General features: G+C 40.0%; 1 protein-coding gene across 10 annotated transcripts in view; it reads left to right on the forward strand.

Annotated features, from left to right (window-relative positions):
* The window catches only part of SENP5 (SUMO specific peptidase 5), a 92,378-nt gene that overhangs the window by 32,442 nt on the left and 33,329 nt on the right, over positions 1-26,607 (forward strand). Inside the window, exons 1-2 of one of the 10 annotated variants that reach the window (XM_087439805.1) lie at positions 15,665-15,823; positions 16,059-16,154. The exons of 8 other annotated variants lie outside the window; for them this stretch is intronic. The gene's annotated coding sequence lies outside the window, so the exon portion shown is untranslated. Of the gene's footprint in view, positions 1-15,659; positions 15,824-16,058; positions 16,155-26,607 lie in introns of those variants that run through there. One more of the 10 variants, XM_004424536.3, reaches the window with a different exon arrangement.

A 26,607-nucleotide genomic window follows, 5' to 3' on the forward strand; every position in this document is an offset into this window, starting at 1 on the left:
TCTTTAGTTTGACCTCTGTCTGAAAGCTCTACTCTTTAACTCCCCTCCTCCCTCATTTTATGTTTTTGATATCATATCTAACCTCTTTTTTGTGCATTAGTATCCATTGCCCTCTTATCATGGAAATAGATAATTTTTCCTATTTGTGGTCTTCTCTTTTCCCCTTAAATCAGTCCCTTTAACATTTCTTGTAGCACTGGTTTCTTGGTGACAAACTCCTTTAATTTTTGCTTGTCTGGGAAATTTTTGATCTCTCCTTCCATTTTGAATGATAATCTTGCTGGGTAGAGTATTCTTGGCTGTAAGTTTTTTCCTTTTAGCACTTTAAATATATCATGCCACTCTCTTCTAGCCTGTAAGGTTTCTGCTGAGAAGTCAGCTGATAGTTTATGGGGTTTCCTTTGTATGTAACTTGTCTTTCTCTGGCAGCTTTTAGGATTCTCTCTTTATCCTTAATTCTAGACATTTTGATTATGACGTGTCTTGGTGTGGGCCTCTTTGGGTTTATCTTGTTTGGGGCTCTCTGTGCTTCCTGTACCTGGATGTCTGCTTCCTTCCTTAGGTTAGGGAAGTTTTCATCTATTATTTCTTGAAATAGATTCTCTGCCCCTTTGTCTCATTCTTCTCCTTCCAGGACACCTATAACATGGATGTTAGTGTGCTTGATGTTGTCCCAGAGGTCCCTTAGACTGTCCTCACTCTTTTTAATTCTTTTCTCTTTTACCTGTTCAGCTTGGGTAATTTCTTCTAGTCTTTTGTCCAGCTCGCAGATCCATTCTTCTGTATCCTCTACTCTACTTTTAAGTCCCTCTAGTGAATTTTTCATTTCCAGTATCGTATTCTTCATTTCTGATTGGTTCTTTTTTATATCTTCCATTTCTTTGTTGACATTCTTACTGAGTTCATCTGTTCTTCTCCCCACATCAGTGAGCATCCTTAACACTCTTAGTTTGAACTCTCTGTTGGGTAGGTTGCTCATTTCTGTTTCACTTAGTTTCTTTTCTGGAGTTTTGTCCTGTTCCCTTACTTGGAATGTATTCCTTTGCCTCCTCATTTTGCCTCTTTCCCTGTGCTTGTGTCTACGTCTCCTGCTCTTGGATAGGTGACCTTATACAAGTGATGCCTTAGGAGTCCTGCAGTGTGCTTCCCTCAGTTCTCAATGTTCCAGGGGTGACCCCTATGTGGGCTACATGTGTCCTTCTGTTGTGGCCTGTTTGCTCTCCCTGTATGTGCTCAGGTAGGCTGAGTTATGCTCCTGGCCAGCTGTTGTAATGCTCAGCTGTTTGTAGTTGTTGTGGGCCCTTCAGTCTCTTTATCAGGTGTGGGGAGCCCCAGCACAGTTGGCTACAAGTTCTAATACCACATTTGTGTTGCAGTATTTCTTTTAAGTGAGTAGGCCCCCAGCATGGCAGGTTGTTAGGCTCAGGGGCTTACAATTGCTATAAGCCTCCAGCCTTTAGGTCTCTTGTCAGCTCTCTGAGGATTGCAGCTGTGTGGGGCTGGCCTCAGGCACAGGAGCACCCAATTGTTTCAGACTTGGGAAGGTGGGGCAAACCCCCTATGTGGGTCTTTGAGAAACACAAGTCTTCTGCAGCTGACAAGCCCTGTTGCCCACAGGTCCACACACACAGTCAACACAGTCCTGCCCCATGTGTGCACCCCGACCTCCCGACGTCGACCCAGTCTCTCCACGGTGGGAGCCCCACACACTCCATCACTGCCCCACACTCTCCACCCACTCCTTGTGCATGCCCTGCCCCACTGAAGTCGGCTCAGTTGCCAGGCTGCAGAGAATCCAGTCACCAATCTATGCAGGCCCACAAGTTGCCTGAGGGCTAGTTGCTGGGTGGGTCCAGTCTCTAGGGTCGGCTGCCCACCCTGGCTGAGCTGGATTAAATTGGTGCTCTAGTGGGTGGGGCAGACCCGGGCTAGCAGGCCCCAGGGAGAACTCCAATGGCGTCTGTGTCAGCATGCCCACACCAGGCCACAACAATGGCCGCCGCCAACGTCCCAGTCCCTGGAGAGGTCTCACCTCTCACCGAGATGCACTCAGGGCCTATCAGGTGAGTCTCTTTTCACCAAAGCACTATGCACCTTTCTTTCTGGTTTTTTTAGGATGCTTTCTGAAAAGGGTGAGTTTGCGTGCGGGCCCTTTAAGAGCTGGCTTTAGTTTCTTTGTGAACCAGCTTTTCTGGGAGTATTCCCCAATGTTTTAGTAACAGGCAAAGTCAGATATTATGCCGCTGGTCTCGATTGTGCTGGGTCCACAAAATGCCCACAGCGGGGGACACTCCCCGGCTCAGGGCCCCGCGCCTTCAGGGAGGCTCCGTACCTGTGGGCTGCTCCCGGGCGGCTGCGAAGCTGGCGGCTTATGAAGGCGGCGTTTTTTCTCTCTAGAAGGGAGCCTCTGCCTCTTCCACCTCAATCAGGATTGTCCCTTGTTGCAGGAGTTCCTCTTATCCAGTTTTCAGTTCTGTCTCGGGTAATTTTTCCATGAGTAGTTGTAAATTGGCTGTGTCCACAGGGAGGAGGTGAGTTCAGAGTCTGCATATGCCGCCATCTTTCAAACAGCTCTCAGTCTCTTTTTCCTCCTTTGGTGTGGCTGCCAGAAGCATGCAGGTGGTCCAATGATGTTTGCTGTCTAGTAAGTTTCTCTGGTATCTCTATGGACCACTTCCTATGAATCAGTTCTGACTCATCAGTACCAAGTGAACTTTTCTGCCACCCAGAAAGCTACTTCCTGTGTTCCATCTCTGGCCTATTAGCACTCTCCAGAGAACTTCTTGGCCACCTGGCAGGTGGTTCTTATGGACCATGGCCAGCTCACTCACCTAAACCCTCTAGTGAGTGTCTTGACAACCCAGCTGGTTGTTCCCACAGACCAACTTCAGCCCACCGCTTCTGGCAAGTTTCTTCAACACTGATAGACTGTTATTCCTCTGGGACCCACACTCGCTGATGAGCAATGCATCTCAGCCTTCAGGAGGGGTTACCCTTTCATGTTCTTAGGTCTTACCTTATGTACTCTCTCCCAACCCTGGAGCTAGTAGCTGCTCCCTACATTTGCTTTTTCTGTATTCCTTAGTATCCTCCTTTATTCCTTTTAATAAACATCCTTACTAGTTAATCATTCCTTATATTAAAATTTCCCTGTTCACACAAGACATTGTTGAAAGAAATTTAAAAACACCTAAATAAATGGAAAGATATCTGATGTTCACAGATCTTAATATTAAGATGCCAATACTCTTCAAACTGATCTACAGATTCAACATAATCCCTATCAAAAAAGGACAAACATTGTATGATTCTGTTTACATGAAATGTCTGGAATAGACAAATCCATAGGGTCAAAAAGTAAATTAGTGGTTGCCTGGGGCTGGGAAGAGGGGAGAATGGGGAATGACTACTAATAGGTACAGGCTTTCTTTTGGAGGTGATGAAAATGTTCTGAATTTAGATAGTGGTGATGTTGCACAACGCTATGAATATACTAAGAACGATTGAATTGTACACTTTAAAGGAGTGGATTTTATAGTATGTGAATTATATCTTAATAAAGCCATTAAAATTTTTTTCAAATTCAAATTCTGTCTTCTGCCTGGACCCTGATTGATAAATTTTGTACCAGCAGTGGTCCCAGGGGATAGTCACTCAAAGATGGGATTTAGAGATTGGTTTAGTTGTGCCTTTGGGTTTGAGTGCAGTGCTGAGCTCCTTGCCTGTGGTAAATGAGATGCTAGTAACCCATGGCATGCAGTGGCATAACAATTAATCAAGCTACCACTTGTGGTTGATTGTGATGAGGTGCTAACCAAGGCAAGTGTTTTGGAAGCCCAAGTGGCTGCTGTAATAATGACTGCAAGCACTGTGGTGTAGGATGGTTTTCCTGAGTGCATTGGAGAGATTACAGAAAGAAAATGACATGCTCAGTTCCTTTAACTCTCAGCTCAAGTCACTGAGAACCATAGAGATTCAAAAGCAGCCCTAAAAGAATCTCTACTTTCTTATAGCCACAGTGCTGATACTCCTGAAAATCAAACATGAAATTTAATTGTGCGGATTGCAGAATTACAACATCAGTTGAATTCACAACCTCACTAAGTTTCTTATGTGAAATTTGGGACATTCACTAGGAAAGAATGGGATCCTGAAGCTTGGAATCGGAAAATTCTGTTGAACTCAGATGGTGAAACAATCTTGGAGACACCTCTCCACACACATGATATTCTGAGCCTCCCTTACCAGTGGAAGTAGTTTTCTCTCCTATGGCTGAGGAGCCTTTCTTTGCTTGAAAATCCTCCAGTAGTCTCACACGGAGCAGCTACCTTGCAAATGGTAGAAAAATACTCATTTTCCTCAAGATCCACTACAACCACTACTTGTTGCCACTAGACCTATAATTAGAGTCAAATCTCAACATGCCCCAGGTACACAGTATGACTCAGGAGAAAAGAGCTTATACACCAAAGAATTGTAATATTTTGCTAATATATACCAGCAGAAATATTGGGGAATGTATGTGAGTGTGGATCCTAAGAGTGTTAGACCCCAAGGAAGAAGGAAATAACACCCCATCAGGCCAAAGTAATTGATATGGATGCACTTTTTAGAGATTTCAATTTAATGTGTCAGCTTGTGCAGCTGGAAGTGGCTTTAACAGCTTAATCAGCTGGTTCACTAAAACTTGGATTAAATGGTGACCTACATGTACTAAGGCTAAGATGCCGTAGGTTCACTGGCATTATGTGAAGGAAAGAATCCAAAGGCTTAGAAGATGTATGAAGTGGATTTATGTACATCCTGTACACCAACTCTCAACTACATCTCCCAAGAAGGCACAGAAGACACTCTCTTCACTAAGGCATTGAGAACCACGTTAGTGAGGGGAGCACCTACAACCCTGAAAATCTCAGGGATATTTCAGTAAAGAAGTGTGAATCAAAATTGTTCTTTCACTCTATCTTTAACAAACTGCTGGCCATCCCCACCTGTTGGGTCAAAGAAGCCTCATCTTGGTAAGGGTGATGAGGCAGCTAAAAAAGAGGTAAAATGGCCTTGGAGGTGAGGAGGTGGATTTTAGGAGCCTCATGATGTGCAGAAGAAAGGAAGTAGCTTCCAGTGTCTATTTCATTATGTTTACTGTAAGGGCTCAGTGTGGGAGGGCACCAGAATAAAACCCAGTTCCAGGCTGCCCCATTTAGCTAGTAGAGGTAGCAGTGGGAGAAGCTTTCAGGGAAAATTTGTTTAAAAAAATTAGCTTTGGAATGGCTAAGAGTAGGAGCCCAACTGAAAAGTATGATGCATATCTTGATCATCAGTTGGCAATTGGTCCTGTCATATGTATTCCTGGAACTAAGGAGTTTGCAGAGTTTCACATCAGCAGAGAAGAGAGGTTTATTTCAGAGCTGTGTATTAAAAGATCCATAGATGATTGTTAGATAGATAGATAGATAGATAGATAGATAGATAGATAGATAGATAGGACAGATAGACAAATAGGTAGACAAATGGATAGACAGGCAGGGAGTCCTGTATGTTGATTCTACTGAGCAAACTCATCTGAAGATTCTCCCCCTCTTTTTTTTTTTGAGAATAAAACTGAGACACACTTTGAAAAGGCAGTTATAGGGTGCTATCAATAGAATGTGGGGTAAGGACTTCTGAAAAATTTCTCCTCCATAAAGGTTAGAGAAAACTGGCAAAAATTATTAGATTCAATTTCTCAGAACTGTGAAAATTAACCAAAGGCTTGCAGCAATCTGGCAGCATTTATTCAAGAAAAAACAGCTGAATCTTTGTAAGAACAGTGAGCTTTGTGGTGTTTTAACCTGCCCTAATCCTGTCCTCCACTCTCCAGTTCTGCAGTAGCTCTAAACAATAACAGTTCACATTAGTGGTGAAAATTAGCTTGGCAGCTAATGGAGGGAGCAGATCAGGGCTGGAGAAACAATAGACTAACCAAAAGGCTTAAAAGGACAATCTGAGGCCTGATATATCTATAAGGGCTTTAGAAAGCTCTGACATATTCCTGAGAACCTAGACGTCCACATGCATGCCCAGGGCTCTGCATGCTATGTCCATGCTCAAGATAGACCTAAGAAAGCCCTAATCTTTCTCCTCTGGCTGACTTTAAGGCTCTGAGCAGGCAGGAAGTGAAGGGTAAGGCAGAGTTATAAACTGTATGGTGGAGTGTTGAAGGCATACCCTTTGGTAAAGACTGGGAGACTTATTGGTTCTAAGCCTTTAAGGAAATCTCTGTCCAGTCATTAGCTGACCACTCCACTAGGCTAGCTGAATAGAGACATCTGTGGCCACATACAATAAAGAATACAGATTTACAGAATTAGCTCAGAAAAACTGCTAAACAAATAATTACTGCTAGAACAAGTAGCAGTAACAATAAGTCCTGGGGAGGAGAAAATTTGATTTCCAGAATTATCACTTTCCAACAAAAAATTACAAGATATGCCAAAAAAAAAAAAAAACAGGAAAATATGGCCCATACACAGGGGAAAAAGCAATTAATAGAAACTATCCCTGAGGAAGTCCAGACATTAGACTTACTAAACAAAGACTATCAGCTATTTCAAATATGTTCAAAAAGCTAAATGTTAGAGAATCAAAGGGAAGTATGAGAAGGATGGCTCACCAAATAAAGAATATCAATAGAGAGAAAATATAGAAAAAGAACCAAATAGAAATTCTGGAGTTGAAAGTATAATAACTTACAAGAAAAAAAATGGTGGGGGACCCAATAACTGAAATTAAAAATTTAGTTGGTAAAGGAAATTCAGCAAATTTGAAGATAGGTCAATTGAGATTACCTAGTCTGAGGAACAGAAAGAAAAAAAGAATGAAGAAAAATGAATGAACCCTCAGAAGCCTGTAGGAAACTATCAAGTTTACCAAAATATGCATGATGGGAATCCCATAAAGAGAGGAGAGAGAAAGGTATAAAAGAATATTTGAAGGAAAAATGGCTAGAAACTTCCCAAATTTGATGAAAAAGATTAATCTATAAATCCAAAAAGTTCAAGAAACTCCAAGCAGGATACACTCAGAGATTGACACCTAGACATATCATAATCAAATTGTCAAAAGCCAAAATCAAAGAGAGATTCCTGAAAGCAGCAAGAGAGAAGCAACTCATCATGTAAGAGAGCCTCAATAAGATTAACAGCTGATTTCTCATCAGAAACCATGTAGGCCAGAAGGAAGCAGGATAATGTTTTCAAAGTGCTGAAAGAAAAAGACTGTCAACTAAGAATTCTATATCCAGCAAAACTACCCTTCAAAAATGAAGGAGAAATTAAGACATTCCCAGATAAACAAAAACTAAGAGAACTTGTCACCAGCAACCTGCTTTAAATACTAAAGGGAGCCTTTCTGACTGAAAGGACACCAGAGAGTAACTTGAAATCACATGAGGAAATAAAGGGCACTGGGAAAGATAACTACACCATAAATACAAAAGACAGCACAAATGTAATTTCATACTTCTTTTTTCTTTTATCTGAGTTAAAGAGAAATGTATAAAACAATAATTTAAAATCAGTGTTGATATGAACACAATGTATTTATATGACAACAGTCCAAAAGAGGGGAGGAGGGAACTGAGCTATATAAGAGCAAAATTACTGTATACTATTCAAATAGTACTGTATACTATTCAAATAAAGGGGGAATTAATATGAATTAGATTTTTATAAATATGTTAATTGTAATCCCTAGGAAAACAAAGGAACTCCAAGTTTATATATATATATATGTGTGTGTGTGTGTGTGTGTGTGTGTGTATTTATATATATGTATATATATACACACACACAAAGTATATAGTAAAAGAAATGACAAGGGAATTAAAACAGTACTCTAGAAGCTATCAGTTTAACACAAAGGAAGGCAGTAATGGAGGAATAGAGAAACAAAAAAGACATAAGACATATAGAAAACAAATATCAAAATGGTAGAGATAAATTCTACCTTACCAGTCATTACATTAAATGTATATGGATTAAACATTCCAATTAAAAGGCAGAGATTTCTAGAATGGATAAAATACATGATCCAATTATATGCTATCTCCAAGAGATCCCCTTTATTTTTTTTTAATTTTTTGTTTATTGCAGTAACATTGGTCTATAACATTGTATAAATTTCAGGTGTACATCATTATACTTCTATTTCTGCATAGATTACATCATGTTCCCCACCCAAATACCAATTACAACCCATCACCACACACATGTGCTGAATTATCCCTTTTACCCTCCTCCCTCCCCCCTTCCCCTCTGGTAACCACCAATCCAATCTCTGTCTCTATGTGTTTGTTTATTGTTGTTATTATCTACTACTTAATGATCCCTTTAGATTCAAAGACACAAATAGGTTGAAAGTGAAAGGATGGGAAAAGATATACTGTGCAAACAATAACCAAAATAAAGCTGGAGTGGCCATAGTAATATCAGACAAAATAGACTTTAAGACAAAAAATGTTACTAGAGACAAAGAAGGATATTTTATAATAATAAAAGGGTGAATATATCAAGAAGATATAGCAATTATAAACATATATGCACCTAACTACAGAGCCCCAAAATACATGAAGTACAAACTGACAGAATTGAAGGCAGAAATAGAGAATTTGACAATAACAGTTGGAGACTTCAAAACCTCACTTTTAGTAATGGACAGAACAATGAGGCAGAAGATCAAAAAAGAAGTAGAAAACTTGAACAATACTATAAAACCAGCTAGACCTAACAGACACTTACAGAACACTCCACCCAACCACAGCAGAATACATATTCTCAAGTGCACATAAAACATTCTTGGGGCCAGCCCCGTGGCTTAGCGGTTAAGTGTGCATGCTCCGTGGCCTGAGTTCGGATCCCGGGCGCGCACTGACCAACCGCTTGTCAGGCCATGCTGAGGCGGCGTTCCACATACAGCAACTAGCAGGACGTGCAACTATCACATATAACTATCTACTGGGGCTTTGGGGAGAAAAAGGGGAAAAAAAAGAAAGGAGGAGGATTGGCAATAGATGTTAGCTCAGGGCCGGTCTTCCTCACACACAAAAAAACAACATTCTCTAGGATAGACCATAAAGCAAATCTTAATAAATTTTAAAAGATTGAAATCATACAAAGTATGTTCTCAGAGCACACGGGAATGAAATTGGAAATCAGTAACAGAATAAAATTTGGGAAATTCACAAATGCATGGAAATTAAAGAACACACTCCTAAATAATCAATGGGTCAAAGAAGAAATCACAAGAGAAACTAGAAAATACTTGGAGATGAATGAAAACAAAAACATAATATATCAAAACTTACAGGATGCACCTAACACCATGTTTATAATGAAATATATGGCTGTAAATGGCCATGTTCAAAGAAAGAAATATTTCAAATCAATAGTTTTACCTTCCACCTTAAGAAACTAGAAAAAGAAGAGCCAACTAAACCCAAAACAAAAAGGAAAGAAATAATAAAGATCAGAACAGAAATAAAGGAAATAGAGAATAGAAAAACAATAAAGCAAATCAACAAAACCAAAAGTTGGTTCCTTGAAAAGAGTAACAAAATTGACATATCTCCATCTAGAATGACCAAGGAAAAAAAATGAGAGAAAATTTCAAATTACTAAAATCAGGAATTAAAGAGGGGACATCACTACTGTCCTTACAGAAGTAAAAAGGACTATAAGGGAATGCTATGAACAACTGTATGCCAACAAATTAGATAATCTCGATAAGATGAGCAAATTCCTAGAAAGACATAAGGTTGTTCTAACAGATAAAAATCAATCAAAATAATATATAGAATAAATATTAATAGAATAAACTAACAAAACTACGTGATCATTGCAATAAATGCAGAAAAAGCCTTTGACAAAATTCAACATCCCTTCATGACAAAAACACTCAACAGACTAGGAATAGAAGGGAACTTCGTCAACCTGATAAAAACCATTTGCAAAAACCAACAGCTAACATTATATTTAATGGTTAAAGACCGACTGTTTTCCCTGTAAGAGCAGGAACAAGGCAAGGATGTCCATTCTTGCCACTTCTAGTCAACATTGTACTAGATGTTCTAGCCAGGGTTGTTATGCAAGAAAAAGAAATAAAAAGTGTCCATATTGAAGAGGAAGAAGTAAAACTATGTCGATTCACAGATAACATGACCTTGTAAAAAGAAAATCCAAAGAATTCACACACATACAAAAATATTAGAACTAATAAATGAGTTTGGCAAAGTTTCAGGATATAAGATCAATATACAAAAAGCAACAGTGTAGTAGGCATAAAAATTGACATAAAGGATAAAATTTAGAGGCCAGAAGTAAACCTTCACATTTACAGTCAATTGATTTTTGACAGGGGTGCCAAGACAATTCAGTAGGGGAAATATAGTCTTTTCAACATATGCTGCTGGAACAACTGAATATCTATATGCAAAAAAATGAAGTTGGACCCCTTCCTTACATCATATACAAATATTAATCCCAGGTGGATCATAGATGTATATGTAAGAGATAACACTATAAAACTCTTAGAAGAAATCATAAGAATAAATCTTTATGACCTTCATTGAGGCAGTGGTTTCTTAGATATGACACCAAATGCAAAAGGGACAAAAGAAAAAAATAGATAAATTTGACTATTCAAAATTGAAAACTCTTATGCTGAAACAATACCACTAAGAAGGTGAAAAGACAACCTACAGAATGGGAAAAAAATATTTGTAAATTATATATCTGATAAGGTATTTGTATCCAGAATATATATTTCAATAAAGCTGTTATTGTAAAAAAAAAAAAATAATAAGGTGGCTTCAGACCTCTTCCTAATGACATTCAAAACTAGAATGCTTTGTTAATGCCTTTGAAATCGTCAATGAAAGAAAATGTCACCCTCTAATTCTATACCCATGAAAATCATTGTTCAAACATAAAGGCAGGCAGGCCACAAACATTTTAAAAATATGCAAGAACTCAGAGTATATCATTCTCATGGACCTTTCTTTAAAAATCTTCTAAGAGCAGAACCTTCCAGTAGAATGGTGTTGACCTTAAAGTGTTGACCTTAAAAACAAAACAGTTATTTTACCAGCAAAAATAAGTTTACTCTGGAACAGCAAAGAATTGCAATTCAAGACATGCAATCTAAGGTGAACCACAGGCAAGTCCGGAGAATCAAGAAGAGGAACATTCTTTTATAGAGGAGAAGGGGGAGTTGGGAGGGGCTCTTATAAACAACAAGTCCGTTGGAGGAAACTGGGAGTTTGAAGTGTAGTGGCTTTTCATCAGTTGGGTTGTGATAATCTCTCATTGGCTGGGCTGTTGCAAAGACAAAATCTTCCTTCCTCTTGCTGAGGTAGCAAAGCAGGCCTCTTGCTGTTGAGTCCGCAATTGATGTGGAGTGGTAGGGTGTGAGAGCTCTCTCTTCTGGCCTCCCAACTCCATTTTAAATGAGGTTTCTGTTTATTAACTTTCACAATGGAAATTATCTATATCCTTGCCTCCATTATGGTAACTTTCAACCACATGTAATTATGAAATGTTGCTAGTGCAACTGAGGAACTGCATTTTTTTTTTAAGCAACTCACTTTATTTATTTTTTTTTGCTGAGGAAGATCCGCCCTGAGCTAACATCTGTTGCCAATCCCCCCCTTTTTTGCTGAGGAAGACTGGCCCTGGGCCAACATCCATGCCCATCTTCCTCTACTTTATATGGGATGCCTGCCACAGCATGGCTGGACAAGCGGTGCGTCGGTGCGCGCCCGGGATCTGAAACTGCAAAGCCCAAGCCACGGAGCACGTGCACTTAACCCACTGCGCCACTGGGGCACCCCAGCTATTATTTTTTATAGCACAGTTGTAGAGTATTTCACATTGAGAGGAAGGCAAAATAATATATTTTTTAGGGGCTTTGAAATCAGATGGCTCTAGCTATATGACTCTAGGCATTTAACTAAACCTAGTTTCTATATTCTTATTTATAAAAACAAAAATTCCCACCTTGGTGGTTTGTTGTGACAGTTAAATGTTATGATGCCAATAAAATGCCGAATGCATGGTAAGAGCTTAATTAATGATTATTTATTTAAAAAAAAAATCTTCTAGAGCCAGCCCTGATGGCCTAGCAGTTAAAGTTTGGCACACTCTGCTTTGGTGGCCTGGGTTCAGTTCCCAGGTGCAGAACCACACCACTGGTCTGTCAGTAGCCATGCTGTGGTGGCAGCTCACATAGAAGAACCAGAAGAACTTACAACTATATACAACTATGTACTGGGGCTTTGGTGGGGGCAGGGTATGTGAGAAGGAAGGGGGAAAAAGGGAGGAAGATTGGCAACATGTTAGCTTAGGGCGAATCTTCCCTTGCGGGGGGAAAAAAAAACTTCTAAAAGACAAACTTAGGGCAACCAAATAATAGGTGGAAAATTTTTTTAAAACAGTTTTTGCAGTGAGCAATGAATCTATATAAATATCTAAGTCTAAAGAAATGTGAGAATTATCATTATAAACAGAAGGTTTCATTTATACACTAGGGCATTGTAGACATGATATAACTGAGTTTTACAAGTGAGTTTTGCTTCCAAATAGGATGTAGTAGGTTGCACCAGGACAATGCTCCTGCTACAACAATCTGAAAAATGCAGAGTACGTTAAAAATATGTTTTAAAATATATTGGAGAGCTGTGAGGTAACAAGGATTTGTTACCAAATTTTAGGTAAACTAAAATTCCAGAGAGGGGAGAGCCGTTCCAATGTGAATTGATAATTACCAGCTGTTTTCTTTTCTGGAAACATTTGCTGATTCTAGGTGCAAGCTGCGGATCAGTCTTAACCTAGGCAGAGGGAGTCTACTGGGGGAAAGAAAACCCAGAAGAACTTTTGGTGGTCATATGGGGCTACTGGGGATGACTGGAAATCAAAAGAGCCCCAGTGCATGGCTGGTTTGCTGTGTGAGGCATTTGCTGAGTCCAAGAACTGCTTGGGAGGCTGTGGGACTGGGCCAAAACTTTTAACAAGTCATGGTGCTTAGGAAACCATGCTCCATTACAGGAACATGGGCTCCTCAAACACATGGCTAACTTCTCCCTCAAGACATTTCTCATATTTTGAAGCTTAATAGGCTAGAGGCAATACACTTCAAAGTCTCTAAAGGAATGAACTGAAAGTCCTGTAGTCTTTCAGGGGTGAGGAGACAGATTTTCTATCAAAGGCCTGGGCTACACCTGAGGAATGGGGATGAACCAGAGGTGGAATGAATCTAAATTAAAAGGTAACCTTGCCAAGACCCAGCTCAATCCCTGATTATATTATGATGATCAGCCCCTCATTCTATCAACCTAAAAGGGAAAGGGGAACCCTCACTGATAGATTACATCATGTGGTGGCTCTCCAATTCTTTTATACTGTCTAGCACACAATAAAACATTACTAAGCATGAGAATATGACTGATAATCAAGAAAGAAAAATGAACCATTGGACCAGACCAACAGATGAACAAAATATCGAAGTTAGCAGACAAGGACTGAAAAAAAAAACTATTACAAATAAGATTTTTAAAAATAGAGGAAAAGATGAACAAAATGGATGAAAAGCTAGAGACTTTCAAGGGATAACTAGAATCCATACAAAAATTTATAAAAACAAATCAAATTATAAAACTGAAAATACAATATTAAAAATTAAGAACTCAGTGCATAGATTTGAGAGCACGCTGGAGACCAGAGAAGAGGGAATCGGTAAACTCAAAGACAGGTCAATAGAAAACATTCAAACAAAAGCGTCAAGAGAAAAAAAAGAAGGTACAAAAGTGTAAAACACATGGTGAACAAGGTCAAATAATCTTACATATGTAATTGGAATACTAGAGGAAAGGAGACAGAGAATGGAGCAAAAACAACAGTTGAAGAGACAATGTCTGAGAATTTCCCCAAGTTGATGAAAGGTATCAACCCACAAATTAGGGAAGATCAGTGAAACCCAAGCCAGATAAATACAAAGAAAACCACAGTAGGGCACAAAATAGTCAAATGGCTGAAAACCCACAACAAAGAGAAAATACTAAAAGCAGCTAGAGCTTTCTCTTTGTGCAACTCTCTCTTCCCTGGGGCTCTTTCCTGTGAACTCTGTTGGCTTTGGCCTTCCCAGTCTCCCAGCCTGTTCCCCTCAATTCAGGGAGACCACCAGGCTCCTCCTGGTTTCCCCTACCTGTGACATATCCTAGAGACTCTCTCCAGGCAGTAAACTGAGCCATTTGGGGGACTCACCCTATTTTTTGCCCAACTCTCAGGGATCACCATTCTTCTTTGCCTTATGTCAAATGTCTCGAAAACTGTTGTTTCATACTTTTTTTGTCTGGTTTTTTAGTTGTTTCAACTGAGAGGGTAAATCTGACCTCTGTTATTCCATCTCAGCTGGAAGTGGAAATCTCAAAATAGATTCTCTTTTAAACTGAGGAAATATGCCAATCTGAAGCCCACACATATATTATTAAAACTCAATAGTAGTAACTACGGCAATCATTTAGAACTAAGGTTAAGGAAAGCTTTTGTTTGAGAAGGAATACTTTATCACTGATATTGTTTAGAATTTGCTGAGACGTGATAATTCAAAGCAAACCACCTTGTAGTCGGTTTTATTATTGTTTTTATCATCTCTACTACAGACAGTGCACACCCTCGCTATTGCCTGCACCTGGGGCACAAGGCTCCAGCACCCCACCTTGGTATCCATTGTACCCATCTCTACTCTATTTCAAACCGAGTTATGTCCAAAATTGAATTCATCTTCCACCATAAATCTGCTATTATATTTTCTACTTGTCAGGACATTGTATTATAATTATCTATTTATGACTCCTTCCCCACAATTAGACTGAGAGCTTCAAGAGAAAGACTACTTCATGTTCACATTTTAAAAATGTTTGTTGAATGAATAGTGCTTCAACTAATCAGGCTGAAGTCACTTTCCTGTCTCATCAGAAAGAGAATAACACATTTACTGCACAGACTTACTAAGCACTTACAGGCCAGTCACTCTTTGAATGTTGAATAAGACTGGGCTCTGCCGTTCTGGGGAAGTAAGTGTTCTCAGTTAAGGAGAGGCAGGGCACAGATAAAGAGACACATTACAATACCCAGGGGTAAGATCACCATGGGAAAACCAGAGAAGAAAAGCCTGGGCCGAGCCTCAAAGTGCATCCAGAGCAGGAATGTGGTCTTTCGCTTTTGGCAAACGGGAAAAGAGATTAGTGGAGGGAGGGGCCATATAGTAGCTGTGGTCCGCTTAAGCCCTTTTGGGGTTAAAAACTTGAGAGAGGGCTGAACAGAAGTCTCAAACCCGCTTTGAGGAACCTCTGCAATTTCCGGGTTAACAGTTTCTACAACTCCTCCAGCGCTTCGATAGAAACGCCCAGTGGGATACAGCAAGCGACCGGACGGCGCGGCGCCGTGCGTCATGCTGACGGCCCAGGGGGCAGGGGAGCGCGCGCCGCCGGAAGGGGAGGGAAGGCGGAGCCACGCCCCCAGCGCCCGGCCGTCCCTCTCTCTCCCGCCCCCCGCTCACCACGTGGGCGGGGCTGAGGCGGAAGGGCACGGAAGGAGATGACGACGTAAGTGTGCGCCAGCGTCGCGGCCGCAGGTCTAAAGGAAGCTCGGCGGCCGTGGCCGCTGTGAGCAGGCCGGACACTTCCTCGCTGACGGAGCTTCCTCTAGAGCTGGCGAAGGCGGGGCCGCAATCTGAGGTGCCGCAGTATCTGGATCCCCGGCGAGGCAGGTGTCGGCAGCGAGGGGCGTAGGTAAGCGGGAGCCTGGGTGTCAGATCCGCCGAATGACTTAACGGACCGGGCTCGCTGGCGATGCCCGCGCTAGTGCGCGCCAGCTCAGCACCCGGGCCTGCAGGCCTCGAGCGCTGCCCTCCCCCCACGCCCTAACCGGTGGCAGAAGATTTCTTCCCTGGCGCTGCTGTGCCTTTCTGGGGGCGGGGAGGGAGCTCTTCCCGAGGGACCGCTGTCCTCTCCTCTTTCTCTCCAGTGCGAGCTGTACGACGCAGAAGCAGAGAAAGCTAGCGCCCCCGGCCGCTCTTCCTGAAACTGGGGACAGCTTTGAGAGGAAGAGCTGCTGTTAGAGGTCCTCCAGCTCCTGCCGTCTTGGAAGTCAAGCGTTTTTATTTGATGGCACAGTTCTGCTTCCTTTCTGCCTTTGGGTCTTTTCCCCACACTCCTCGGACCCTGTTCTAATGAACGGATATGGCACAATTGAACATTAGGGTGGTGGGAAGCCTGTTTTTCTAGTCTGTCTGTGCTAGGCAGTGTCAACCCCCATTCCGCTGTATGGCCACTCTGTGGGAGGAGAGAGGCAATGAGGATGTGGGAGATACGAGTTTTGGACTTAGAGTCAGAAGAGTTGAGTTGAAATGCTAACCTGCCGTTTGGTAGTGGTTTTAATCTCGTGCTAGACACTTTAACATTTTTAACCGTATGTGAAGTGGAGCTTTCTTATACCTATATAAATTAATTGGGAGAATTAAATGAAATGAAGAAAGCAGAACGTTAATCATGAAGTGTTTTGAGAAAATCTAGTTAAGCTCGGTTTAAGAATATCCAGGACACTTAATGGTAGGTTCCTAATTATGTCTTTTACTCAGAACAACTAAGCTTGGTATGAAGAAGGGTGCCAGGGGAAGTACTAGGATCTTGTGTGGTTAGAACCTAACTGCAGTCTGTGCTTTGGGTTGGGCAGCATTAGGAAGAAATCACTGTCCTAGTCACCCAGATGTCTCATGCTTATTGATAAAACGTTATTGGTATATGAGGGATGACCCAAATCAGTTGTGCTCCTTACTCAAGACAGTTTTGCCCAGTGGACCCTTTCTAGGAGAAAAGCTGGCAGGGGCTTCATTTACTCCTTGGCCCACTTTAGAAGGATTCTTTGGGCGTATTTCTGAGGACCCCTCGCTCTGCCTCTAAAACATTTCATGTTAATTAAAAATATGCAGAGAATAAATACAGAAACTTGAATCCTTTGAGTGCTGGACATTACAGATCTAAGTTAATCTAAGGAAATGCTTTTCTCTATATTGGAGAGAACAGACACTGAAGTTTAATAGACTCCAAGTTAGAGAAGTGTTTGGGGGAGGAGGGAGTGGGGGTTGCAGTCAGTGACTTGAGTGAGTAGCACCTATTCTTACAATTGCCTGGTCAGACAAATTAAGGATGCTTGCCTTTCCTCAGTGGTGCATGATGATGGCTGCTGTGCAAGTGCAATCTTCAGTTCCTTTGACACGATTATCAATTTGGAATTTTAAGTCATGGATATGGAAGGGACTTTGAGCTTCATCTAATCCAGGGGTGCCAAAACCTGGCTGGGCATCAGAATCAGTTGGGAAGTTAAAATCCCAGATGCCTGGACACTACCTTAGTAGATCTGAAGTGCAAACTGGGTATTGGTGGCTTTTAAAAAGCTTCTCAGATGATAACTCATGGTTCGGAAGCACAGATGTAGTAGATCAGGTTTCACATTTTAGTTTATAAACAGGTTCAGAGAGATGAAATGTCATGCCCAATTAGTTTGTTGCATTCTATGCCTTCTTTTTTTTTTTTTTCTGTGAGGACGATCAGCCCTGAGCTAACATCCGTATTAATCCTCCTCTTTTTGCTGAGGAAGACCAACTCTGAGCTAACATGCATTGCCAATCCTCCTCCTTTTTTTTTCCCCAAAGCCCCCCAGTAGATAGTTGTACATCACAGTTGCACATCTTTCTAGTTGCTGTATGTGGGACACGGCCTCAGCATGGCCGGAGAAGCGGTGCGTCGGTGCGCGCCTGGGATCCGAACCTGGGCCGCCAGTAGCAGAGCGCCCGCAGTTAACCGCCAAGCCACGGGGCTGGCCCCTCTATGCCTTCTTAATTTTTTTCTTTTCCTTTCCTTAACGAATAACCTTACTTGAATCAATAGTACTATTTCAGCTTTTGTAGTGCCTTGAGCCCAGAAGGGAAAAAAAAGTCCTTTAAGTCAGTAGCTCTGTGTAATTCTGTTTTTATAGTTTCCTATTCAGTTAGACTCCTTAATGCTCTTTGATCAAAGCATTAGATTTTACAGTAAAATTTCATTCTAAATGTTGCTTAGGTTTGTTTATTGGTAAAATTATATAAAGATCATATCACTTTATAAATCAGTTTTTTATGCTACGCCGTTTAAACCACAGAAAAATTCCAGTTTAAGAATATTTTGGTTTTGTTCTGGCTTATCATAAACCTAGTGCTCTATACACAGGCTTTTTTCCCCCTCTTCCATCTTGGTGTGCATGACCACTTACTTTGTATTATTAGCCAGCTTTCTATGGAACTCAAGTTTGAGAACTGGGCTCGATACATCTCTGATTGCCTTATAAACACTTGATTTAACTAGAGGGTCTTGTATTTGCTTTAAGCTTATCCTTGAATTTTTAGTACCTCTTTCTTTTCTTGGTTAAATTGTACAGTGCCACTGATTTAAAGAATTTGGTGGACACCTAGAAAGGATCAACTGATGAGGTGGTAACAGTGCCTCATGTATTTTTTTTTTTACCCATTATAATGAAAACCTCACGACTTTTTTTTTTTGGTAATATTTTCAGAATTATTAAGGTAATAGGCCATCCGGCAGAGTTAAACATTCTCTTTTAGGGAGATATATTCATTCTCAAATTATTCTTTGATAGCATTCTCAGTGCTTCAGTATTTCCTATTCTGTGTTAGTAGTAGAGCCAGAAATGAACCCTACATCCAGATCCTCTAATGGAAGATGCTGAATTATTTTCTTTCTAAAAATGACTGTTTTTAGCATGTTAACTTCCTACAACCAGATGACAAAGGGCTTTCTAAATTCACTGATTGAAAAAGCGATGTTAACAGGTAGGTAGTCTATGAATTCAGAGTTTTAGGGAGATGTATGGTATGTGTCTGAGATGAAAAACCAAATCTCTGAGTCTCTAGATTTTTGATTTTTGTGTCTGAAATGGCTCAGTTCTGAAGTTTTAAAAGTTGTTGAATTTCAGATTCTGACAGAGCAGACTTTTCAAGTAGAGATATTCAGAAAGGATAAATACGAACTCAGGGTCACAATTTGAATCTAAACTGATATTACAGGTTTAACATAGAAACAAAGGAAGGGTGGGGGTAGTAACAACTTGAAGACCCAGTGGAAAGTGGAGTTTAGAAGTCACTTGCTAGTCCTTGAGGCAGTTTTCTGTGTCTGTAAGGACTTGAGACCAAAATTGGATACTTAGCTTACTCCACTTTATATCTGGGACTCGAATGTGAAGAAAGTATCAGCAGTAGGTACCATAAATGTGCAGGTCTCCAATTCTCAATCTTGATCTTTTTTATGCCCTCTGATGCCAATGGGCAGTATTTTTTTGTTTGTTTTTGATCTTGTTTCCTGCTACAAACCATTCATTCTGTCTCATTTTTCTGGGTTGGATAATCCCACAACAGCTATTCTCACTACTGTCTTACTACCTCTAGGAGAAAGAACTTTTTCATAGTGATGCTTGAGTTAACCTGTACAGGGCTGCACTGGAAACTTACCCAAATACTGGGCCCCTTAAGGATCGTTCAGACTTCGAGCTGTCCTAGGGTCAGTGAGTATCTAATAAGAGTTGAAAACTCTCTTCTTTTTCCCTTGTATGTGTGTTTTGTTGGTATTTGGTGAACATGAACACGCAACAGGATGGCCAGGAATACAGGGGCAGAAATGTAGAGGGACCCCATGTGGAGGTTGCTTTTAATTTTAATTTACATGTGCTCTGCGTGCATGCCTGGGATCTGTCCCTTTTAGGGTGTGCTGGATGGACGTTTTTATCGGAGAACCTTCAGTAGCAATATCTTTGTTCCCCAAAGAAGAATCTTCATATCTCCTGCTTGGCACTTATAAGCTGGGCTGCCAGCAATCTGGTGGCTAAATTGAAGGAAAGGATAGAGATCTTAGCATTCAGTAGGTAAACATTCACTTATGTTCATTTAAGTCAACTGTTTTCTGTATGATACCCTCGTTCTCAACTGGACCAGATGTTTTTCAGTCCAGAAATCCTTTGTTTTACTCCCTAGAACTGCACTGTCTAATATGGTAGCCACTAGCCATGTGTAGCAACTTAAATTTAAGTAATTAAAATAAAATTAAATTAAAGATTTAGTTCCTCAGTTGCATTAGACACATTTCAAGTGGTCAGTAACCACATGTGTCCAGAGGCTACCATATTGGACAGAGTATTTCTGTCATTGCAGAAGTTTTATTGGACAGCTCTGGTCTAGTCCAGAAAATAATGCTCCAGGCTTCTGCAAGGATGAGGGAGGGACAGTTGGCTGGTTTTGTGGAGAGTAGGAAGATATCTAAATGATTTGACCAATCCTCTTGTTTTTAGCACCATGTTCACACCTTACTTAGGTGTGAACCTGTTGCCAATTCCTGACCTGTTTTGAGGCACCGTTGTATGAATCAGATTGCTTTCCTCATTCCGAGCTTGAGATTTAACTTTCTTAGGTCTTTAAGTCAGTCTGCTTTCCAGCTTCCCAAAGGTTTTGTTGTTGTTCTGTCTTCCATTTTGTGTACATATGCTTTTAAAAAAAAACACCCGGTAAACCCTTAAGAACTGTGTATTTCACTGCATGTAAATTATATCTTAAAAACAAATAAAGTTAAAAAAATTCTTTATTCTCATCTTCATGGGGTTTTAGGAGGGAGTGAAACTAAAATGTGTCTGTTTAGTCTGCCATCTTTGTCCATAAGTGAAATAACTCCATTGGCATTTAAACATGTAAACTGTCTCCATTTAAAAAAAAAAAAAAAAAAGTCTGCCCTGTCTCTCATATCTACTCAGACTTCTTGAGCAGTTTTATTTTTGACTTCTTCACTCCATCTGGGTTTTGGTCGTCTCCATTCTACTAAAATTCCTTTTGTAAATGTCATGAGAATCAAATGGACACTTTTTAATCCTTATCTTGCTTGACCTCTCAACAGCCTTTGACTGACCATTTCTCCCCTTCTACAAACTTTGTCTAGCTGTCCTGACACCACACTTACCTGATTTTCCACTTTATTTCTCTTATCATTCCTTCTCACTTTCCTTTGCTGAGTAGTCTTCCATTACCTTGCTCTTACATCCTAGAGTTCCTCAGGACACTGCCCTAGGGTGCATTTTCTTCTACCTTTTACAAATTGTCCCTAAGTGAGCTTATCATTTTCTGTAGCTTGGTCACTATAAGCTGATGACTTAAACTGGAATTCCTGTGGTATCCTGTTTTCAGAGTTCTTGAACTATATAACCAACAGTATGCGTCCTCTTGGATTTCTTACAGTCACCTCAAACCTAACATGTCTAAAACTAAAGGCATAGCAAGTATAACCTTCCTCCAGTCTTTCTCCATTTGTTCCATGTAAATTATACCACCATCTACCCAGTAGCTCATACTGGAACTCCTCCACATGGAGGCTTTTTCACAGTCCTGTCATTTCTGTCCTGGAAAATGTCAAGGTCGATTCACGTTGCTGCTTCTCCCAGTTTTTCCTTAATCCAAGCGGCAATTGCACCTTGCCTACATTTACCCTTTACAGCCTCCTAAGACGCTTCCTTTGCGGTGGCCTTCTCCCAGCCATTCTGCACGGTGCAAGTAGAATGATCTTTTTAAGCATACAAATCAGGTCTTGTACCCCTCTTTGTCTTTCAGTAGCTTCACAATGGTAAACAGCAGCATTGTTAATTTAGCTTTTCTATTCCTTGCCTACCTCTCCTGCTCCTTCTTTAAGTGATACTGAAGGTTTTTCAGTTCCTTGGAAAATTATATTCCTTCTCCTGGGCTTTTGTTTATCTTTCCCTTTGCCTACTAACTCTTTCTCATCTTTTGTCTCAGCTTAAACATAATTTCTTCAGAGAAGTCTTCCCTGACCTTCTTGCCAAGTATTCCCATAACACTCTGAATTTTGCTTTTCTTACATGCGTCACATTTGTTAATACTTATTCAAGTGATTTGCCCGCTAGACTATAAATTTGTTGAAAGCTCAGTGCCATTATATTTGTAGAAACTCAAATATTTATTGAATTGAAATGTAGTAGATGTTTGTATATTTTTACAATTTCAGCATTATTGATAATATAACAGCCACCAGAAATATTTTAGATTAGTTTAACTTTTTAAGGTACAGTCCAGATAGTTTTCTCTAATTTAGGGAGGATTTTTAAGAACTTAGTTACATGCTTTTTTCCACCATGTCAATCAAACTTGGACCCATATTTATGCAGCTTTTTGTATGTTTTTGTGTAATGTAATATTCTTAATAAAATAAACATCTTATTGATGAGATTGCTCAGCAATTATATTGCTTTTAAGTATTATGAAGAATAAATTCCAGATCGCGTGTTATATTGGTAGTACACAATGAGAGCGTATTTGAACTTCATATTAAGAAGTTTATCTTAAAGTGCTTTTTCCGTTGATAAAGAAATAAGGTAAAATACCATACCCTAAACCAGAGGTTCCTGAACTTTCTCTGTTCATAGCTCCCTTAATGTCTTTTTCATAGTGCCCTTAGGCCTAGAAGTGTAGTTTACTAAGTAATTAGGTCTAAATTTAATAATTAGCAACCTAATAGTTGTTTTAAAAAAATACACATAGGGGCCAGCCGAGTGGTGTAGTGGTTAAGTTCGCATGCTCCACTTCGGCGGCCCGGGGTTCGCAGGTTCAGAACACCGGGCACGGACCAATGCGTGCTTTATCAAGCCATGCTGTGGCAGTGTCTCATATAAAGTAGAGGAAGATGGGCAGGGATGTTAGTCCAGGGCCAATCTTCCTCACCAAAAAAGAGGGGGATTGGCAATAGATGTTAGCTCAGGGCTAATCTTCCTCCAAGAAAAAAAAAAACAATTACACATCAATTGGTAGACAAAATAGTATTTTTATTTCATTCTTAAATAACCACAGTTACCAACTGTATGCACTTACAGAGCACTACAAAACTTCTCAAACCTTTGAATCATTAAACACTGCCACCTACAATTCTTGTTCCAAATTGATTTTTGCACGGTATTCATTTTTTTTAATCACAGCAACCAATAGAAATCCAGCTTTGCAAAGATATGATAGCATCAGGAGGAATATAGCATGATCTAATTTGAAACTGGCCTATCTTTGAGTTGGTAGTTTGTGCTTAACAGATATAGAATATCACTTTTCCCTCTAATTTAGAATATCTTATGACATCCCTCTGAATTCACTGCAGAACCCCAGGCTTCCTTGGTGCACAGTTTAGGAACTGTGGGCCTAAATTGTTAATAGTTTGGTGTAAATCCTTTTAGACATTTTTTCCCTTATAAATATTCACAACATACATACATTTTTTCCTTTTAACAAAAAATAGGCTTATACATATTGTTTAGCAACTTGATTTTTTTTTATTCAACAATATATTATGGTAAAGATACTGGATTGAACATAACACATTTAATTCCACTCTAGCCTAAAAACTTCCATTAAAACAGTAGAGAAGTTTTTTGTTTTCTGTTTTTTTTAAAACCCAAATGACAAAGAACAGGAGCAGTGAGAATAACTACAAAATTCTGGAAAATGGAAAGCAGAAAAGGCTAGTTGCTGATTAGCCGACTTGAGAAAGCTGAATCCTAAACCAACAAGTGGAGAAAGCCAGAAAGTAGTCATATTTGGGGGCTGGCCCGGTGGCATAGCGGTTAACTTCGAGAGTTCCTCTTCCGTGGCGCACGGTTCGCAGCTTTGGATCCTGGGCGTGGACCAGCGCACCACTTGTAAAGCCATGCTGTGGTGGCATCCCATATAAAGTAGAGGAAGATGGGTACGGATTCTAGCCCAGGGCCAATCTTCCTCAGCAAAAAAAGGAGGATTGGCAACATGTTAGCTCAGGGCTAATCTTCCTCACACACAAAAAAAATGTAGTCATGTTTGTGTTTTAGAGCCTTTTGAAAGTTTCAGGATTAGTGGTGTCATGTACTATGTAAGTGGTGGGAAATGTGGGACAAAAAGTGTAAGTGATTATTTGAAAGTCTGTTTAAGAGAAATACTTCCAGATCTGACCTTTTCTTCTCCCCATACATATAAACAGGGTACCTAGAGGCTTAGTATCTGAAGTGGAGAGAGTAAAACAGTCTCTGGACTGGGGGATAGATACCATGCATAGTCGACAGTGGGGTACAGTGCTTTATATAGGGACTAAAGGGAAATTTATATACGGAAGGCAGCAACCTTTAGCCTTCTTTCCAGACTTAGTTCCCAGAATCCCACCCCTCTCCACTGTTTTCATTCCTCAAAGGCAGCCTCTTTCAGGTCTTTGAGCTGTTCTTTTGGTATAAATAGCATGTCTCTAAATTACCTTTTTATGTTACTTTTGATTTTCTGGTTTTAGGCTTTATCTATGGACTATGGAAGATGAAGGTTTAGTTCTCTTTCATGTCTACTCCTCACTCCTGTATACATGTACACTGCTTATCAACTCTGCCACCCATCCTCCCTATAGAGTGATACCATAATTGTGGCTAGAATTAGTTTTTCTCAATAGGGGCAGTATTGTCATTTTGCATGAGAGAGTTCTTCATTATCCTGTCCCTTACCTGATATTTAGCATTCCCCAGGCACTAAATATCAATACCAACCTGAATTCATTGCAACAACCAAGAATTTCCCACACATTTCCAAATGTTGGGTTGTGGTATGGCATAGGGTATCTAGTTGAGAATCATTGGGTTAGATCGGTGTTTACCTTATTATGATTAGGTAAATGGTAGTCACTGCGAAGCTGTGTAGTATACTGTGATTTAAAACAACTGTTTTTCCTTTCTTGTACAACTTTTTGTGATCCCTGAAATTAATAATTGTCTTTTTTGTTTAGTGGTCTCTGTACTTATTACTAGTTTATCTTCAAGCTCTCTTCCAGTTGTCTGTATCTCCTGTCTTTGCATTCAGACACTTTAGAAATTCTGTCAGTTTCACATTTTTGGAGACATCTCTCCCAGAGCCTTCTGACCTCTTCGTTCTGGTTTGGTGGCTCTCCAGGCCTGAGGCACAGTTGTCACTCTGTGATCTTTCTTTACCATTTTCTTTAGTATTCCCCTTGCCTGTCTCTTGTTTTGGATCTCATTTTCTGGATCTCTTGTCTTCTTTCTTGATTTATTCCCTCATTTTGTCAGAGTACTTCCTCCTGTGGCTCCCTGAGACAAGGTTGCCTGTGAGGTATATATTTTGATAACTTACATCTCTAAAAACCTTTTTTCTATCCTCAGTTTTGATCAATAATTTGTCTGGGTCCAAAAATCTATGTTGAATTAATTTTCCCTCAGAACTTTGAAAGCATTAGTACATTTTCTTCTAGTTTCCAGTCTTGCTATTAAGTCGTCCATTACCATTCTTATACCTGATTTTATATATATAAATATTTATATAAATTTATATAAAATTATATAAATATATTTTTATTATAGTATATAAATGTATATTTATATATTTTATGTTTTATATATGTTTTATGTATATACTATATATATATGTATATATATATATGCGATATATATATCCTTTTTTTGTCAGTTACCTTCCCCCCCCAAAGCTTGTAGAAGGTTATTTTTGCCACCAGTGTTCTGAAATTTCATAATTGACGTGCCTTGGTATGGATCTGTTTTCATTCAGTGATAGGTTCTTTCCATGTACAAAATCGTGTTCTTTAATTCTGAGGGTTTTTTTGGTGGTGTTTTTTTTCTTTGTTTTTTGGTGAGGAAGATTGGCCCTGAGCTAACATCTGTTGCCAATCTTCCCCTTTTTGCTTGAGGAAGATGGTCCCTGAGCTAACATCTGTGCCAGTCTTCTACTTTTTGTATATGGGGCACTGCCACAGAATGGCTTGATGAGTGGTGTGTAGGTCCGCGCCCAGGATCCAAAGCCACAAACCCCAGGCCACCGCAGTGGAGCACAGAAACTTAACCACTATGCTACTAGGCTGGCCTTGGAGAATTTTCTTGAATTATATATTTGACACCTCACTCCTCCTACACTTTCTTAGTTTATCTTTCTGAAACTTATTTGGATATTTGATCTCCTGACCTAATCCTTTAATATTCTTATCTTTCTCCGTTATTTTCAATCTGTCGTTTTGTGCTACTTTCTGGGAGATTTTTTCAAAATTTTAAAAGTTTAAGAAGAGGGCCGGCCCCGTGGCTTAGCGGTTAAGTGCGCGCGCTCTGCTGCTGGCAGCCCGGGTTCAGATCCTGGGCGCGCACTGACACACTGCTTCTCTGGCCATGCTGAGGCCGTGTCCAACATACAGCAACTAGAAGGATGTGCAGCTATGACATACAACTATCTACTGGGGCTTTGGGGGAAAAAATAAATAAATAAAAATTTTAAAAAAATTAAAAGTTTGAGAAGAAATTTTAACTTTTCACTTTGAAATAACTTCAAACTTACAAAAAAACGAACAACTTTCATACACACTTCACCCAGCTTTTTGCCAGTGTTATATTATGTAACTATAATACATTATCAAAACCAGGAAATTAACGTTGATAATACTGTTAACTGATCTAGAAGCCT

Source organism: Ceratotherium simum, chromosome 15 (genome assembly GCF_057802395.1).
Source record: "Ceratotherium simum simum isolate JZ-2026a chromosome 15, ASM5780239v1, whole genome shotgun sequence".
Taxonomy (NCBI): Eukaryota; Metazoa; Chordata; class Mammalia; order Perissodactyla; family Rhinocerotidae; genus Ceratotherium; species Ceratotherium simum.